We start from the raw sequence: 16,886 nt of genomic DNA, 5'->3' as shown, positions 1-16,886 counted from the left end.
AACACTTAGATTTTTGAACTCTGGCACACATTTCAACACTGCTATGACCAGCTCTCCACTTTCCCCATACAGAGAGCTGGTCGGGGCAGTGTTGAAATGTGTCCTAACCTCGGGGACCTCATAAAATGACGCAGCGGGCCAGATACGGCCTGCAGGCCTTTAGTTTGACACCTATAGCTTAGGGGATTTTGTGCCCCCATACTGCAACTGCCTCTGTAGCTCCTACTTATGCTATGTCACCGTTGTATATAAAGTTATGCCTTCCTTATATTTTAGTTGTATCACTTGCCTCTACAGCACATTATACTGCTGCTGTTACACCTTACATCGTACTTCCAAATATTGCTATGTTTTTTTCTTATATTATATCATGGATAAACATATTTCAAGATATGTGATGTCAGATCATTCGTTTTTTTTTAAATATATAGTTAGGTCAACAAATATTTGGACAGTGGCCAAATCTTCCTGATTAAGGCTCTGCATGCCACTATTATTTTTATTTAAAACGAAACAACTGCAATTGATGCAATTGAAGTGTAGATTTTCAAGTGTAATTAAAGAAGTTGAATAAAAAATCCTATGAAACGTTTAGGGATTGCAACCATTTTTCTACAAAGACTCCTCATTTCAGAGGCTCAAAAATATTTGGACAAATTAACTTTACCATAAATAAAATGTTAATTTTTAATACTTTTTAGATAATCTTTTGCAGGCCATAACTGCCTGAAGTCTGGAAGCCATGGACGTCACCAAACGCTATGTTTCCTCCTTTGTGATGCTTTGCTAGGCCTTTACTGCAGCTGACTTCAGTTGTTGTATTTCATGGATCTTTCTACCTTAAATGTTGTATTAAGCATGTGAAATGCTGCTCGATGGGGTCGAGTTCTGGTGATTGACTCGGCCATTGCAGAATATTCCACTTATTTGTCTTAAACAACTCCTGGGTTGCTTTTGCAGTATGTTTTGGGCCATTGTCCATCTGTACTGAGAAGCCCCATCCAATCAACCTTGCTCCAATTGGTTAAATCTGAGCAAAAATATAGTGCTGTACACTTCAGAATTCATCAATAAATACTAGAGATCGAGTGCCACTGGAAGCCATGCGTACCCATGCCATCACACTACCTCAACCTTGTTTTACAGAGGATGTGTTGATGTGGTATGCTTTGAAACATGAGCCGTTCCAACCATTCTCCATACTTTATTCTTCCCATCATTTTGGTATGGGTTGATCTTAGTTTCATCTCTCCACAGAATTCTTTTCCAGAACTGGGCTGGCTTCTTTAGATGTTTTTTGGCAAAGTCTATTCTGGCCTTTCTATTTTTAAGGCTGATTAATGGTTTGCACCTTGTGGTGAACCCTCTGTATTTTCTCTCATGAAGTCTTCTCTTTATTGGAGACTTGGTGGAATGTTCTTCACTTGGGTGGATGTTGTGAAGGGGTTTTTCTCCACCATAGAAAGGATTCTGCGATAATCCACCATTGTTATCTTCCATAAACGTCCAGGCTTTTTGAGTTCCCAAGCTCACCCGTGCGCTTTTTTTTGCAGAAAGTACCAAACTGTTGATTTGGCCACTCCTAAAATTTCTGAATTTTCTTTGATGAATTCCTTCTTTTTTTCAGTATAATGATGGTCTGTTTCTCTTCCATTGAGAGCTCCTTTGACCGTATGTTGTTGGTTGACAGCAACAGTTCCAAATGAAAATGCCACACCTGGAATCAGCTCCAGACCTTTTGCCTGCTTAATTGATGATGGATTAATGAATGAAAAGCTCATGCAGCCCATTAAAGAGATTGTGAGATAACTGTCCAATTACATTTGGTCCCTTTAAAAATGGCACCTACATATTAAAGAGCTGTAATTCATAAACCCTTACTCCACTAAAATGTGAATACCCTCAAATTAATGCTGAGAGTCTGAATTTTAAGCTCATATTGATTATATAACTTGTATATCTTTTGGTAACCAGCTAAAATGCCAAAACGTATGTCACTGTTCAAATATTTCTGGACCTTACTGTATGTCTTTCTTATATTCTGCCAGCATATGTGTAGGCTATATGTGTCTGTGTGGCCTTCTCATGGTTGCGTTTTGGACTGCAGCCTTTCAAGGGTTTTACTGGCTTGTTGAAATAAATTATTGATTTTGTTTGTGAGAAACTGGAGATCATGACTCCATCTGTATGACACGAACCTTAAAATAAATTATATCTTATATCTATCATATAACTTACATCAGCATTCATGCTTCCAGAAACATCAAGTACAAGAGTCACCACCCTTTTTCCAGGCTGTATCATAATAAAGTTGGGGGAGGGAATATTAAAGTCAGATCTTGGCGGTGTGTCGCTTATATCAGTAGAGTTCTTGATGATTTCCCACGTGCTGCGAAGAGTACACATTCTGTTCTGTAGATTTGGAGCTTCAATATTATGATTACCGGAATCACAAAATTCAGTTATCTAAAAGGGAGAGTTTAAAACAGTTTTATACACATGTGTACTTGCAGTTAAATTTACTTTTGAAACAATCTGTGAAACATTACATGCTTCCCTTACACAAGCATTCAATTAACGCACCATAAAGTGCATTTCCACCATTATGACCTTTTTAGCTCTAAACTTCTGCTTTGAATTTTTTTTACTGCTGTATATTTTTATGTAAGTCAAAGAAATGTTATTCTATCACAGAGTTCCAAATCTTAGAAGACTCTCTCAAGCCTCCTCCCCCATTAAAGACTGCAGATGGCAGGATCTTACCTCCTAAATCTAAGTTTATGGATGTGGAATAGTGATGAGCGAGCACTAAAATGCTTGGGTACTTGTTACCCGGGTTGAGTAAATCGTAATGCTTGGATGATCAACCTAATTAACGAGCCCAATGTAAGTCAATGGGAAACCTGAGCATTTTTCTGGTGCCCCTCTGCCCCTTGAGGTCAGGAGGGGGCCTAAAAATTGGTCAAATTGATGGAAACAGTGCTGAAATGACATTGGAACAGCATGGGGAAGGACCCTGGAAGCATCTCTGAATCCCGGGTCACTGCCATGAACAACGTTGTCAGAGTATTACGCACTTTTACGGACTGACATTAAAACATATAAAAACAAAGCTAAAATTGATTTTATGTTAAAAAACATTTTTTCCAGGGTAATGACTTGTATATAAGGAAAAATAAATAACCAAAAACAAAACTGCTCCTCCACACCTTGGACTATGTTCACACATAGTGTTTTTGATGCGTTTTTGCACTTTTGCATTGCTTTCAACAGTGAAAAATACATTCACCAGTAAATGTAATTTTAACATTTTACTATCTTATCTGGCCATGAGGTGTGTGAGACATGATCGGACACATCCTGTTTCATTTATGAAAGAGGGACTCTGAAAGTCACAAAGCCTATTTTTAGAGGGCCATGAGGCGGCACTTACTATTGTTAAAGGGCCAGTAGTTGTCCCTCACTATTGTTAGAAGGGCATCAGCCAGCTATGCTTTGCATAGCCATTGTTACGCACACGCCCGGACTGACTGGCGTGAGCATCATTAGTGATCCCACTGGACCATGAACCGTGGAGTGCCGGGAGGGGCGTGACTAAGTATTAACCTGGTCCGACCAAGGTCACACGAAGGCTCAGTCAACTCCTTGAACCAGGGAGGAACCGCAGGGAAAGGACACTCTAAGAATAATAGGCACCTTTGATAATCAATCAGAGAGGGTGTCTAGAATTCTTAGGAAACATTGGGGGGTTTTGCTAGCAGATCCAAATGTCAAGGACCTAATCCCCCCTGTCCCGAGTATTACATACAGAAGGGGTAAATCTATTGGTGATCGCCTGGTACATAGCCTGTATCAGAAACCAACCAAACCTGGTACTTGGCTAGAGAGAAAGCCTTGTGGATATTACAGATGTGGCAGCTGTAGTAGGTGCGAGTGGATGAATGTTTGTAAAACCTTCACCAGCTCAACCACTGGCAGGCAATTTTCTTTGAGAGATTTTGGCAACTGTAGGTCGATGGGGGTTGTGTATAAAGCGACATGTACTTGTCCAAAGGATTATGTGGGTAAAACCACTAGAGAGATACGAGTGCGGGTGGGTGAGCATTTAGGAGACATTAGGAATAAGCGTGACACCCCCATTGCACGTCATATGAATGAGTTACATGGCGGACGACTGAAGCAAATATCATTTAATATGATTGAACCTATAAGACCAAAAACAAGGGGGGGGTGATCTGAATAAGATAATCCTCAGAAAAGAAACTGAATGGATTTTCAGATTAAAATCTGAGGCCCCTAAGGGGCTAAATGAGCAGCTTTCCTATACATGCTTCCTATAGAAGCCCCACTGTGCGTTTTCTCTCTATGCCTGTATATTTCTAGCCTGATACCTGTTTTGTTTACTTCCACCCATGTCCTGATATATGGGGATACACTGCTGAGAGGATGTCTTCTCTATACCTCCAAGTTGGAGGTTCCCCATTGGGGGAAGAATATATATATATTAAATCGACATATATTAATCTTTAATTTCCCTGAGTGGATCAAAAAATCTACTATCCCCTCCTCTCCTTTCTATTATTTTTATGATCTCCATAGGGACTAGAACTTCCCTGGGCCATAGTGAGTTTGTTATGTATATATATAAGTATACTTGTTAAAGATACTATTCTCCTGTAATTGGATCATGAGGAGTTATTATCATAACTATTAAGCCTGGAATGATTGTAGGCGGGGAAGTCTTTTCTCTATCGTCGCAATATTGAGGCGGTTATGTCAGGGAGATGTGTGCGCAGTAATCTCCTGCGCCTCACCCTGGAACGCAAGTATGGAGACGTTCCCGGAAATAATGGTGAGACGTAGGCGCGAACTAGTCGACCCCTTTTGCAGGTCATCGTGGAACGCAAACGTCATTTCCGGTATAGAAAGCGATGCATCCTGCTCGTTGACGACGCAACCTCTAGTGTCTTGGGTACTGGGCATGCGCAGTCTCAATCTGCAGACAGGAGACAATACAGGATGGGGAGGATGGTATCAGAAGTAGGTGTACGAGATTTACGGGGCTATGATTGAGCACGATATTTAAATACAGCCGTGGCACATACTAGCATAGCCTGCCATATCCTTCATTGAGCGACATCTTCACTCATGATTTTCTGGAGTTCTGTACATTTGGCCTCCTGATGAACCTACAGGAAGGGGAAACGCGTTGGGGTGATTTCCAGAATATGAAATAAGTTTGCCATTATGCTGCATTCTCTATTTATCTATTAGCATAGTATGAAAAATGTATTAGAATAGGCAGTGTTAGGAGGGCGGTTGGTGACAACTTTATTTTAATGGAACGCAACCGACCCCGGGGTCCGCAATGCAGCCTAATGGACTGCTGCTGAACACTTTCCGGGTGGAAAGGAAAAGGGGCAACTAAACAGATAACCCGTCCGTGTTAACAGCACACCGGACCAGGTAAAGCGGTATGCTCTATCTCAGTTAACTGCACGGAGGAGAGAGCGACCGGAACAGGCACACGGAAGGGTAAGACGGTTCGCACAATCTTACGTTACCCGTGAACCAATCAGGCGGTGCCAGGTCACCGGGTCATGTGGGTGCCAACCCACCAATCATGAGCCGCCAGGTCACGGACATGCTCAGTGTGGCAAAACCTGGACTTAGATTCCACAAGCCCTGTCTCACTCTGCAACCCAGGCTTAACATTGCTAGGCACAGCTACCTGGGAGACAAGCAGGGCTCGCGGACCAGCTAGGCGTTGGGGCTGATGGCAATACTGAGCAGCATCAGCCCTGACTGGACTGGAATGGGAGACCACAGAAAGTCCTGGACCCATTTCAAATCCAGCATCAGACAAACGCCTAACAGGCAGTCAATCATTACCTGTTTATAACTCACATTATCAGGGTCTAGCAGGGAAAGTGAGGGACAGCCACCATTGAATGGGGGCACCAGATTCAGGGGGCTCCATGACAGGCAGTATCAGTTGAGGCTTTTTAAGATAGTTTTAAGTCTATATTGTCTATGAATGTTTATCATGCTTAAGATTTCACTGACCCATGTGTGATTATCTATTTCCATTTTTGACTCAATACTAAGTAGTCCCTAAGGGATTGTTGGACAGATCTTGATATAATCATGAACCTTCTTACTTGCATATCACAGGTTTTTTTTGGTGTGTTTTAAAAGGAATCAGAATTAAAAATTATTTTTAGAGGTTTTTTCATGTTTACACATATTCTAGTTACCTCTATTTCAATAGAGCTTTTTGTACATTTAAACCGATTTTAGAGTATGGCAAGCTTTCTCTCAGGTCCAATAAACACAGAGACGTGGGTGGAGGAGGCCAATCAGGTGTTTTCCATGACTGGAGCCCCATACGAGAGCAGTGAGAGTCCTTCCCTAAAAACCCTCTTTAAAGATCTGTATTCATCGTATAAATCTAATATAAAAGCTTGGTGGGAAATAAAAGGCCTAGAAAGCTATATAAAGAATCGTATTGTACCAAAAGGATTGAGAATTACGATTCAACCGTCACCTCGTACTGCAAGCACTCAATTACAGGCAGTCTGGGCAAAAGAATCAGTTGAGTCCTCACTTAGATTTATGGAAATCCTCCTCAGCGAGGAAAAAACATTACTAGAGGACTCGACTAAAAAATTGAACGAATTAATAGAGAAGGCCCAAAAATATAAAGCAGATCCATACTTTAATAGAAAAGAAAACTCGTTACAATCCTCTGTTGAGAAGTTTCAATCTATTCTCAAAGAGAGAAAACATAATCAATTTACACGTGATCTGGCTGAATTTAAAGAGAATCAAGCTTACAACTTTGATCCGAGACCCACAACTGATGCTTCTTCATCAGATATTGAAACATCAGATACTGAGAGAGGAGATAAAATTAGGGGAGGACTCTCACGTGGTGGAGGCAGACCCTACAAGACAAGATGGCAAGGAAGGCACAGACCAAGGCAGGGGGTCGCATGGAGAGAGGGTCCCCAAAATACGGACATAGATACATGTTCACCATCCTCATCTACCTCTACCTCACAATTATCTTTTTTAGGAAGGAGGGCACCTCTAAATTACGATCTGAGAAAAAGACCTTGACGGATAAGGGCCAAATTATTAATCTGACTTCGTATAAACTTTCAAGAGAAGAATATTTGGTCCTCCAAAAAGGGCTAAATTATTGTTAGAACTCTCCTGTTAGATTTTTTTCTATCTTGTTGATCACATGACCTTTTTTGCGTATTTAATCCTGCTCCGCCCTTCTGGCCATGCTGGACTTCATTGTAATTTCTACTCTTAAGCTAGCCAGGTGCTTTGTAACCTTTCTCAGTTAGTTTAGCTAGGTCCTCTATGTTCTATGTTGTTTGTTTGTCTTTTTACTGCTACAATTTCTGCTAGGAGGTGTCCATCTTTCTCCCAGTCCCTAGTTCTTGTAGGGATCCCTCCCTCACATCTATAGGTCTTTGTTCAGACTAGCTGAGGACTTTAGCGGGTCTGATCGCAGGATCAGGTTCCCCGTTACATCGTAGGGATCTAGCTTAGTTCTATTGTAGGGACAGATCTCCTGTCTTTCCTTAGTGCTTGCAGCAGATCATAACAGTAAGTCCAGCCCAAAAATATCTCTAAGGAAAGATCTCCAGTTTCCATCATGGAGTCGGTTCAGGATTTGGCTCAACGCCTGCAGGGACTCTCTCTGGAGGTGGCCGAGCTCCAGCAACACGTGAGTAGCTGTTCTGGAGCACATTTTGTGGAGCCAAAGGTACGTTTGCCTGATTTATTTTTTGGTGAACAACAAGATTTTTTTCCTTTAAAAATGCTTGTTTGTTGTATTTTCATTTGAGACCCAGATCCTCTGGTGATGAATCACAGCGCATAGGGTTCATAATGTCACTTTTGCGCAAAGAACCTCAGGGATGGGCCTTTTCTCTCCAACCTAGTGATCCGTGCTTTAGATCAGTGGATAGTTTTTTTTCTGCTTTGGGGTTGTTGTATGGTGATCCTGATCGTGTCTCATCAGCTGAGACGGAATTGAGACATTTGAGGCAGGGATCAGGTAATGTGGAAAATTATTGTACTCACTTCCGTCGGTGGTCTGCTCAGGTGGGGTGGAACGATTCAGCTTTGAAAAGTTTGTTTCTCGCTGGGCTAGGTGAAAGGGTTAAGGATCTGCTGATTGCTTATCCTACACCTGGAAACTTGCAGGAGGCTATGCAATTAGCTATACGGGTGGACAGGAGACTGCGTGCAAGGGTTAATGAGAGTAAATCCTCTGCCATGTCAGCTCCGAGTCTTGAGAGGGTCTGTACTGACATTGGAGAGCCGATGGAGATTGGGATGATGTCACCCCGCTCTCAGGAAAAAGACCGCAGGTTTTCTGAAGGTTTGTGCTTTTATTGCGGGAAATCTGACCATTTCATTAAGAACTGTGTGCTTCGTATGAACAAAGAAAAAAAAAAGGTCAGTTACGCCCGTATAGCCTGTTTAAACACTAAAGGTGTATTTCTTTCTGCTACTACTGCAGCTCAGGAAGAATTAATTGAATTTCGGGTATTTGTGGATTGTGGTTCTACTCTGAATGTGATTGATGGGGGATTATTGGAAAAACTTAAATTAAAACCCAAACCTTTGTCATCCCCTATTGCCGTGGTTTCTGTCGATGGCTCTCCCTTGAAATGTGTTACTTACAAGGTTTATGAATTTCCCCTCACTATTAATGGTATTCACAAAGAGAATTTGGATTTGGTGGTATTAAATAATTTGCCTTCTCCAGTAGTTTTGGGGTTACCCTGGTTAAAATTGCACAATCCTGTACTGGATTGGTCTACCAATGAAATTAAGTCCTGGAGCCCTAAGTGTTATGACAAGTGTTGTAACTGGCGCATTGCTGCTGTGGATAAAGGAGAATTACCTGTACCTATTCAGGATTTTTGGAAAGTTTTTTCTGAGGAGGAGTCGCAAATTTTGCCTCCCCATAGAGACTATGATTGTACCATTGAATTTGTCCCTGGAGCGACTCTTCCTAAAAGTCGTTTATTTAATCTTACTATTCCTGAGAGAAAGGCTTTGGAGGAATACATACAGACGAGCTTGGCCGCCGGTCATATCAGACCTTCTAAGTCACCTGTGGCTGTTGGATTTTTTTTTGTCAAAAAAAAGGACGGCGGTTTACGTCCCTGTCTGGACTTTCGCGAGATTAATAAAATTACTGTACGCAATCCCTACCCACTGCCATTGATTCCTGATTTTTTAACCAGTTAGTGGGGGCCAAGTGGTTCTCTAAAATTGATCTCCGGGGGGCATACAATTTGTTGCGCATGAAGGAGGATGATGAATGGAAGACTGCTTTTAACACTCCTGTGGGTCATTTTGAGAATCTGGTTATGCCTTTTGGTCTTACCAATGCACCAGCATTTTTTCAGAATCTTATTAATGACATCCTTAGACCTTTGATCGGCAAAAATGTGGTTGTGTATTTGGATGACATTTTGATTTATTCGCCTGATCTGGAGTCTCATTGGCGGAGCGTACGTGAGGTATTACAGTTATTAATTGACAATTCGCTTTTTGCTAAGCTAGAGAAATGTGAGTTCGCTGTACAGAGAATTAGTTTTTTGGGCTATATTATCTCCAGCGAGGGCTTTGAGATGGACCCGGTGATAGTTCAAGCTGTGCAGGAATGGCCTAGGCCTATTGGTTTGAAATCGATACAGAGGTTTTTGGGTTTCGCCAATTATTACAGAAAATTCATTAAAAATTTTTCTATTATTGTTAAACCACTGACCGATCTCACCAGGAAAGGTGCTAATACGGTTCAGTGGACTACTGAGGCCATTGAAGCTTTTGTGTTTCTAAAGGAGAGGTTCAGCTCTGCCCCCATCCTTATTCAGCCTGATGTGACTAAGCCGTTTTTGGTTGAGGTTGATGCTTCTTCTGTGGGGGTCGGTGCGGTGTTGTCTCAGGAAAACAAGGATGGAGTACATCCCTGTGCCATTTTTTCAAAAAAAATTTCTGAGACTGAACTTAATTACGATATTGGTAATCGGGAATTGCTGAATTGCTGGCTATTAAACTCGCATTTGAACTCTGGCGTCATCTCTTGGAAGGTGCTGAATTTCCCATTCAGGTTTTCACTGATCATAAAAATCTGATCTATCTTGATGCTGCCAAGCGCTTGAATGCCCGTCAGGCTAGGTGGGCACTTTTTTTCTCGCGGTTTAATTTTTCCGTTACTTACATCCCGGGTACCAAGAATGTTAAAGCTGATGCTTTGTCTCGCAGCTTTTCTCCCATGGTCGGTGCTGAGGAGGAGGAGAGAATTTTACAGGAGGGTGTTGTGATTGCTGCATTGGACTCCATTTTGGAAGATGAGATTCTTAAAGCACAGGAGAATGCCCCATCTAACACTCCCCATGGGAGGTTGTTTGTGCCTAGGACCTTTAGGAGAGATTTGTTTGTTGAGTGTCATGAGTCTCGGTTGGCAGGTCATCCAGGAATTTCTGAGACCAAGAGACTTGTGGGTCGCAGTTTTTGGTGGCCTGGATGGCAGAAGGAAGTCATTAAGTGGGTGCGTCAATGTACTGTGTGTGCTAGATCTAAGTCTTCGCATGCTCCTGCTGCGGGGTTGCTTTGCCCTCTGGAGGTTCCTAGTGCCCCTTAGACACATCTGGCTATGGACTTTATTACTGACCTTCCCCCCTCTGAGGGTTTCACGGTCATCTGGGTGGTCGTGGACCGTTTTAGCAAGATGTGTCGCTTGGTTCCCTTCATCAAACTGCCCTTCGCTTAGACACTCGCTAAGGCCTCTGTCAAGGAAATTGTCAGACTCCATGGTGTTCCTACTGACATTGTTTCTCATAAGGGTCCTCAGTTCGTGGCTCGTTTTTGGTGTGCCTTTTGTGACAGGTTGGGAGTTCATTTGTCATTTTCATCTGGATATCATCCTGAGTCTAATGGCCAGACAGAAAGGAAGAACCAGGATGTTGAGCAGTTCTTGCGTTGTTTTGTGGCAGACAATCAAGAGGGGTGGTCTGAGTTTCTGCCACTTGCTGAATTTGCTCTTAACAACCATACATCCTCTTCTGCTGGGTGTTCGCCTTTTTTTTGTTGTTCTGGGAGACATCCGTCTTTTGGGTCATTCTCCAAATTGGTATCGGCTGTGCCTGAGGAGGAGAGTTTTTCCGGTGATTTGGAAAGAGTTTGGACGGATGTGCGTGGTAATCTTCAGGAGGCTAACAAAAAATCTAAGAGGTACTTTGATAGGAAACGGCAAGAGGTATTGTTTGCTATTGGTGACATGGTTTGGTTGTCCTCTAAGAATCTGCGGTTGAGGATTCCTTCTAAAAAATTGGGTCCCAAGTTTGTGGGGCCCTTTAAGGTGCTTCAGGTAGTTAATCAATCTGCTGTTAGGTTGGAGGTTCACACCTCCTGGAAGATTAATCCGGTGTTTCATGTTTCTCTATTGAAAAAAGCTGATGTATCAGATAGAGATGCCACTGCCACTGTTCCTCCGGTGATGGAGGACGGGGAATATGAAATTTCCCGCATCCTAAATTCTAGACGGTATAGAGGGAGTTTGCAGTATCTCGTCGCATGGAAGGGTTTCGGCCCCGAAGATAACTCATAGGTGAGGGCGGATGATGTTTCTGCTTCCAGACTTGTCAGAGCGTTTCACAAGAGGTTTCCTGATAAGCCTGGGCCTAGGGGATCTGGAGGATCCTCTTATAAGAGGGGGTACTGTTAGAACTCTCCTGTTAGGTTTTTTCTATCTTGCTGAACACATGACATTTTTTGCCTATTTAATCCTGATCCGCCCTTCTGGCCATGCTGGACTTCATTGTAATTTCTACTCTTAAGCTAGCCAGGTGCTTTGTAACCTTTCTCAGTCAGTTTAGCTAGGTCCTCTATGTTCTATGTTGTTTGTTTGTCTTTTTACTGCTACAATTTCTGCTAGGAGGTGTCCATCTTTCTCCCAGTCCCTAGTTCTTGTAGGGATCCCTCCCTCACATCTATAGGTCTTCGTTCAGACTAGCTGAGGACTTTAGCGGGTCTGATCCCAGGATCAGGTTCCCCGTTACATCGTAGGGATCTAGCTTAGTTCTATTGTAGGGACAGATCTCCTGTCTTTCCTTAGTGCTTGTAGCAGATCATAACAATTATGTGCCAACCAACCCATTCAACTGTTTTAATTGGGTCAAGGATATTAACCTCTTTGGACGTACTTTGAAATGGAAATTATTTTTTCAAAATCATGTCAGGGAGCAATGCCATAAACTGGGGCTGGCAGATGACGATATTGAGTCCTATCGAGCACTAATAGGACTCCTACAGGAAGGGACTAGGGAAGAAGCAAGGGTAAGGGGGAAAGGGCCCTTTATGGACCTAAAAAATAGGAGTACAAGGATGCCTCTGAATAATGAGATTACCAGTATTGATATTTTCACGTATCTGGTTGAACAAGACTTGTGTAAAATTCCAAGAGACAGTGGCCAATGTTCCAATTTATCCACTGAGGAACTACAAGCTTTGAGGAAACTGGAAAATAACAAACATCTGATAATAAAAGCATCAGATAAGGGAGGTAACCTTGTATTGATGGATCATATTAAATACCTTACAGTGTGTCAGATGATATTGAAAGATAAAGACACATATGAAGTCCTCCCAAAGAACCCAACCAGCATTTATACCTCAAAATTGATTGCTATTCTGGATGGGGTAAAAGAAAAAGGTCTAATTTGAAATAATGAATTTTTGTACCTGAAACCCGATATACCAACGATACCCACTTTTTATGCTCTTCCAAAAATCCATAAAGGAGTGAATCCATTAAAGGGCCGCCCCATAGTTGCTGGCATTGACTGTCTGTCTCAAAATATTGGCATTTACATTGATAAATTTTTGCGCCCATTTGTTGTATCCCTGCCATCTTACGTTCGGGATACATCTCATCTCTTGACCCAATTGGAGGGTGTTGCTGTGGAGGAAACCACCTATTTAGCCTCCATTGATGTGGAGGCCCTCTATAGCAGCATCCCTCATGAAGCTGGAATCCAGGCGGTGAGACACTTCCTGAAAATGAGGGCATTAGAATGCGATGATCATAATAGACTGATAGAGGACCTGTTGCGCTTTACTGTCACTCACAACTACTTTCTCTTTAATGACAAGTACTTCCACCAGCTCAGGGGCACGGCAATGGGGAGTCCCTGTGCCCCCACATATGCCAATCTGTTCCTGGGCTGGTGGGAGGAAACAATAATTTTTGGAGAGGAGGATCAATGGTGGCATCCACACATCGGCCTTTGGGCCAGATATATTGATGATATTTTGGTATTCTGGTCTGGTACAGAGGTTGAGTTCAAACGGTTCATTGGTACCATCAATATCAATGGACTGGGACTTTGCTTCATATATGAATGCCAGATTGATAATATAGCCTTCCTTGACTTGAGAATAAGGGTGGAGAAGGATGGATCGATCAGTACATGTACATATCGCAAACCGACTGCAACAAATAGCCTTCTGAAGTGGGATAGCCACCATCCCGAGGCTCTAAAGCGTGGCATTCCAAAAGGCCAATTTTTACGTGTGAGGAGAAATTGCAGTAATATCGGCATCTTTAGAGAACAGGCCACAGATTTATACACTAGGTTCCATGAAAGGGGATATCCGTCTCAAGTCTTTGATAGATCCTATTCAGAGGCCTTGGGTAGGAGTAGAGGGTCACTTCTTGCCAATCCTAAAAAAGACAAACCCCAGGGAAAGGACACTCTAAGAATAATAGGCACCTTTGATAATCAATCAGAGAGGGTGTCTAGAATTCTTAGGAAACATTGGGGGGTCTTGCTAGCAGATCCAAATGTCAAGGACCTAATCCCCCCCGTCCCCAGTATTACATACAGAAGGGGTAAATCTATTGATGACCGCCTGGTACATAGCCTGTATCAGAAACCAACCAAACCTGGTACTTGGCTAGAGAGAAAGCCTTGTGGATATTACAGATGTGGCAGCTGTAGTAGGTGCGAGTGGATGAATGTTTGTAAAACCTTCACCAGCTCAACCACTGGCAGGCAATTTTCTTTGAGAGATTTTGGCAACTGTAGGTTGACGGGGGTTGTGTATAAAGCGACATGTACTTGTCCAAAGGATTATGTGGGTAAAACCACTAGAGAGATACGAGTGCGGGTGGGTGAGCATTTAGGAGTCATTAGGAATAAGCGTGACACCCCCATTGCACGTCATATGAATGAGTTACATGGCGGACGACTGAAGGAAATATCATTTAATATGATTGAACGTATAAGACCAAAAACAAGGGGGGGTGATCTGAATAAGATAATCCTCAGAAAAGAAACTGAATGGATTTTCAGATCAAAATCTGTGGCCCCTAAGGGGCTAAATGAGCAGCTTTCCTATACATGCTTCCTATAGAAGCCCCACTGCGCGTTTTCTCTCTATGCCTGTATATTTCTAGCCTGATACCTGTTTTGTTTACTTCCACCCATGTCCTGATATATGGGAATACACTGCTGAGAGGATGTCTTCTCTATACCTCCAAGTTGGAGGTTCCCCATTGGGGGAAGAATATATATATATTAAATCAACATATATTAATCTTTAATTTCCCTGAGTGGATCAAAAAATCTACTATCCCCTCCTCTCCTTTCTATTATTTTTATGATCTCCATAGGGACTAGAACTTCCCTGGGCCATAGTGAGTTTGTTATGTATATATATAAGTATACTTGTTAAAGATACTATTCTCCTGTAGGAGTTATTATTATCATAACTATTAAGCCAGGAATGATTATAGGCGGGGAAGTCTTTTCTCTATCGTCGCAATATTGAGGCGGTTATCCCAGGGAGATGTGTGCGCAGTAATCTCCTGCTCCTCACCCTGGAACGCAAGTATGGAGACGTTCCCGGAAATGACGGTGAGACGCAGGCGCGAACTAGTCGACCACTTTTGCGGGTCATCGTGGAACGCAAACGTCATTTCCGGTCTAGAAAGCGACCTCTAGCGTCTTGGGTACTGGGCATGCGCAGTCTCAATCGGCAGACAGGAGACAATACAGGATGGGGAGGATGGTATCAGAAGTAGGTGTACGAGATTTACGGGGCTATGATTGAGCACGATATCTAAATACAGCCGTGGCACATACTAGCATAGCCTGCCATATCCTTCATTGAGCGACATCTTCACTCATGATTTTCTGGAGTTCTGTACATTTGGCCTCCTGATGAACCTACAGGAAGGGGAAACGCGTTGGGGTGATTTCCAGAATATCAGATAAGTTTGCCATTATGCTGCATTCTCTATTTATCTATTAGCATAGTATGAAAAATGCATTAGAATAGGCAGTCACTCATTAACTGTTTATAACTCACATTATCAGGGTCTAGCAGGGAAAGTGAGGGACAGCCGCCGTTGAATGGGGGCTCCAGATTCGTATACTAGGGTGCCAACCTCCATGACAGGCAGTATCAGTTGAGGCTTTTTAAGATAAGGCAGTTTTAAGTCTATATTGTATATGAATGTTTATCATGCTTAAGACTTCACTGACCCATGTGTGATTATCTATTTCCATTTTTGACTCAATGCTAAGTAGTCCCTAAGGGATTTTTGGACGGATCTTGATATAATCATGAACCTTCATACTTGCATATCACAGGGTTTTTTTGGTGTGTTTTAAAAGGAATCAGAATAAAAATTATTTTTAGAGGTTTTTTCATGTTTACACATATTCTAGTTACCTCTATTTCAATAGAGCTTTTTGTACGTAGGAACCGAGCAGAGGGACCAGGTGCTACTCCAGGTCAGACCCCGGTCACAGCTGTTGACCCACACTGGGGAATGCAGGAACAGGCAGGTTATACTGGCATATACACAGGTGGGTAACGGCAGGCATGGCTGGTATGCAGACAGGTGGGTATTGGCAGGCATGGCTGGCATGCAGACAGGTGAGCACTGGCAGGCACGGCTGGCATGCAGACTGGCTGGTACTGGCAGGTAGGAATGCAGGCAGGATAGAGACCAGTACAGACTGGGATACAGGAATGGAGCCGCAGGTGCAGTAGACAAGCAGAGGAGAGCAAAATCCGCAGGTGCGGTAGACAAGCAGAGCAGAGCAAAACCCGCAGGTGCAGAGACAAGCAGAGCAGAGCGAAACCTGCAGGTGCGGTAGACAAGCAGAGCAGAGCAAAACCCACAGGTGCGGTAGACAAGCAGAGCAAAGCAAAACCCGCAGGTGCGGTAGACAAGCAGAGCAGAGCAAAACCCGCAGGTGCAGTAGACAAGCAGAGCAGAGCAAAACCCGCAGGTGTGGTAGACAAGCAGAGCAGAGTGAACCCACAGGTGCGGTAAACAAGCAGAGCAGAGCGAAACCGCAGGTGCGGTGAAGAAGCAGAGCAGAGCGGAACCGCTGGTGTGGTGAACGAGCAGAGCAAAGCGAAACCACAGGTGCGGTGAACAAGCAGAGCAGAGCGGAACCGCAGGTGCGGTGAACGAGCAGAGCAGAGCGAAACCGTAGGTGCGGTGAACAAGCAGAGCAGAGCAAAACCGCAGGTGCGGTGAACAAGCAGAACCAAATACACACAAGGTACTTGCAATGAAGTAGCGAGTGTACACAAAACTCACAAACAGAAGTTCAGAGACAACGAGTTGGAGTTAGGTGCAGGTTCAGACACTACAGGAAAAGGGAAGGTTCGGACATAGAGACAAACAGTTAACGGGCTAAGACACAGTTCAGACAGGAACTGAACCAGGAACAAGATACCGGAACGAGCCTGGGAACTCATCCCCCAGGGTGGCAGAGACAGACTAAAAGTCACAGATACAGGTAACAGGCCTGGGTATGCAGCCC

At 43.2% G+C, this 16,886-nt stretch overlaps 1 pseudogene; it reads right to left on the bottom strand.

The window, feature by feature from the left end:
- Positions 1-16,886, bottom strand: part of LOC141157692 (calcium-activated chloride channel regulator 1-like) — a 310,073-nt pseudogene that overhangs the window by 175,455 nt on the left and 117,732 nt on the right.

Source organism: Phyllobates terribilis, unplaced genomic scaffold (assembly GCF_046119375.1).
Source record: "Phyllobates terribilis strain yellow unplaced genomic scaffold, ASM4611937v1 Scaffold_8__6_contigs__length_399053987, whole genome shotgun sequence".
In the NCBI taxonomy this organism is placed as follows: domain Eukaryota; kingdom Metazoa; phylum Chordata; class Amphibia; order Anura; family Dendrobatidae; genus Phyllobates; species Phyllobates terribilis.
Note: the sequence above shows the minus strand (reverse complement) of the source record. Positions and strands in the feature narration are given on the sequence as shown.